A 3,198-nucleotide genomic window follows, 5' to 3' on the forward strand; every position below is an offset into this window, starting at 1 on the left:
TGTTGTGATCCCTGTAGCTAGGGCTAACCTAGGCGCTGGAAGAATGGAAGGGTCCAGGATGAGTTCAGAGCCTCCATCACTACCACACGGCCATCTAAGGAAATGCCAGAAAGTTGCTGAACTATACGGTTTGATAGGAATAACCCCGTGTCTGTCTCGGACATTTCATGGAGCACACTCGCGATGTCATACTCTTCTGCCCTGACACCACTGAAGAAGGAGAAAGGTCACCACGTTCTAATTGCTTTGCTGACTAGCCCAGTTACCAGAATACTTTAGGCACCTGTCTCCAGCATCCTCAAAAGGATTCTCGTTGGTTCAACTTTTCAAACAGCCACACCACATCCCAGAGCGCAGTCCATGCTTTTCCTATGAAGTCTTTATGGCTGTTACATTTACTGCTCTCTTTTACAAATAGAATACATAATATCCAAATTCTTGCATGTATAGTAATCTGAGCTAAATTCTCCAAGCCTTGAAGTCTAAGGAAAAAAGGAAGAATTGGGGGAAGGGAGAAAGAAAAGCTGCATATCACACAATGAATTTTAAATAAATACATGGGCTTCCTGTGAATTCTTTCTAGCATACTGGAGCCATTGTAGATTAGCAATTTGCAAAACCCGAGTACTGAAAATTATATGACAAGACTCTTGGCTAGAGGCTCCACTTTCTCCATTCCCTGGAACTCTTTATTTTCCCACATTTAATTTGTGTGTGTGTGTGTGTGTGTGTGTGTGTGTGTGTGTGTGTGTGTGTGAATGTGTGTGTGTGTGTGTGTGTGTGTGTGTGTGTGTGTGTGTGTAGGATTAAGTGTACCACTGCACACGTGTGGAAATCAGGAGACGACTTATGAGAATCAGTTTTCTCTTTCCACTCTCTGAGTCTGGGAGTTCCACCATGTGAAAGTCAGGTACTGGGGCTTAGCAGCCATTGCTCTTAGCCCCTGAGACATCTGGCAGGTCCCCTGCCCCGGGACTCTAAGAGGATGGTAGAGAGAGGTAAGCAAGTGCTTCTCTCATTTCCTGCTCTCCAATGCCCACTGCAAGAATCTGTGTAAGAAAGTCACCTCCTCATCATAGGCATCAGTACAAACTGGCATTTTCAGAATTCACAGATTGCTTTCAGGACAAAAGAAGAAAATGTTGCCTAGCCAGATCCTTACCCTCCAAGCCCTCAATTCTTTTTTAGACCTTGTCCCTCCTCCCTTCAGCCCACTCCTTCACCTCCAAACTGGAAAGGGATCAAGTGTGACAGGAGCATTCCATCGTGGTTCCATTAGACACAGAGACAGGTGTGTTGACACAGCAGGGGGCCTGAGGAAGAATCCCGGTAAAAATACTTCTGTAAGTTCAAGCCAGGGCCCGGCATGATAAAGACACAGTTTTGTTTGTGATTTCAAAATTCAATTCTAGGATTCAGAGCTGCACTGAAAACACACTAAAGAGTTTTGTGCAAGAGGCAGCTCAAAATGGGTCAACGGAGTGATGTAACCGTGTGGTGTCAACAGCCCTCTACCTCCATGAGGAAGAAACACAAAAGAGTTCCTGACCTTGGCCTAACTTTTTAGAAATATCGTCATATATGTGTATTCATTATATGTGGCACCATTTGTATAAAGGTATTTTCATACAAGTATGTATTGGACTTTGAACATACTACCCCACATTCTCTGTTCTCTCTTTTCATCCTTCCCAACTCCTGTTGGTCCCTTTTGTTCCCATAGACAGTTTCAAGTCCACTTTTATGTCATTTATATGGATATGCTTTTATGCATTTGTACAAAATCCAGGACACAAATAAAAAAAGAGACAATTGTCTCTTTATAACTAGCTTAATTAGATAAGCATGAATATCCCTGGTCTCATCGATTTTCCTGGAAATAACGTTCCTCGTGCTCCATCATGGCCAAAAAGTGATTCCCTTGTTTATATATGCAATGTTTTCTTACCCATTCGTCTCTGTTGCTGAGTGCCTAGGCTGGCTCCGTAACTTAGCTACTGTGATTAGTGACACAGGAGACAACAATGTGCATGCATCTTCTGTCACGTGTTGACTTGAAGTCCTTCAGAAAAATACCCAGGAGGGATATAGTAGGATCACATGGCAGATATATTTTCAATTTTTTGAAATAAAGTGGGCAAGTTTAACTTCCCCATCAGTAATATATAAGATAAGGATTTACTTTGGTCCGCATGCTTGCCTGCATGTTTTCTCAATGTCTGCTTGGCCTAAATTTTAAACATGCAGATGTATTCATTGTACACAGGAGAGTCAGGTTAGCCGAAGTCCAGGTACGGAAGAGCTGAAAAGGCTGGGGTGATTCTCTTGGGAGACAGAATAACCCACTTGAAGGAGGACAAACAATAGAACGAGGGCCATGGGTGGAAGCTGCAAGGGTTCAAGTTCAACGTTGCATAGGGAGGATTTTTGTGCCAGTGGGTTGACAGAGGTCAGGTACTGTGTGTGAATGGGCATAGACTGAAAGGCTACTCTGGGACACAAGGATGCTGAAAAGGGCAGTCAAGAAAGATGGACGGAGCTTGATGTCTCTGTTGAAATAGATTCTTAATCCTTCTCATTCTATCCCTGCTGGAGGGGTTTTCCTCAGATATGACACTCGCCTGTACTTAAATAGCTAGAACGTCTGGAGTCTAAAGCCTAAGGGAACAACATTCCAGACGTCTCTCATCCCAGCTGCCATAAGATGTGAAATTTTATTCCCCCAAGCTACAAATGCTTGCCTTAGCCTCCAATAGGAGAAAAGTCTGTGGTGCTGAAAGGGGATGGAACAGAAATCTTTGCAATGTAAAGTTAACTTCTGATCTTCTTTAGAGGAAACCCCAAGGTTGGCACAGGAAAAGGATGCTGAAAGTGTCCGGGAGAAACTCACAACCTAGGGGCATGGTAATCCCGCTGTGTGTGTACTTATCAAAGGTAGCTCCCTCTTATACTCATGGATTCTGCAACAATGAATTCAACCACTCGTAGGTAGAGAATAGCTTTTGGAAAGTGTACCTGTATTGCATGTCTTCAAAACTCTTTCTTGTGAGTACTTGTGACTACTCGTGGAATCATCCATCCATTAATAAATGGTATTCAAGGTGAGTCGTGCCTCTGTTTGGAATCCAATTAATTATTCCAGGCATGCATTTAGAAAATGCTACATTGCCCCGCAGGGCTGTCTAGTTTCCAAAGAGT

Source organism: Rattus norvegicus, chromosome 3 (genome assembly GCF_036323735.1).
Source record: "Rattus norvegicus strain BN/NHsdMcwi chromosome 3, GRCr8, whole genome shotgun sequence".
Lineage (NCBI taxonomy): Eukaryota > Metazoa > Chordata > Mammalia > Rodentia > Muridae > Rattus > Rattus norvegicus.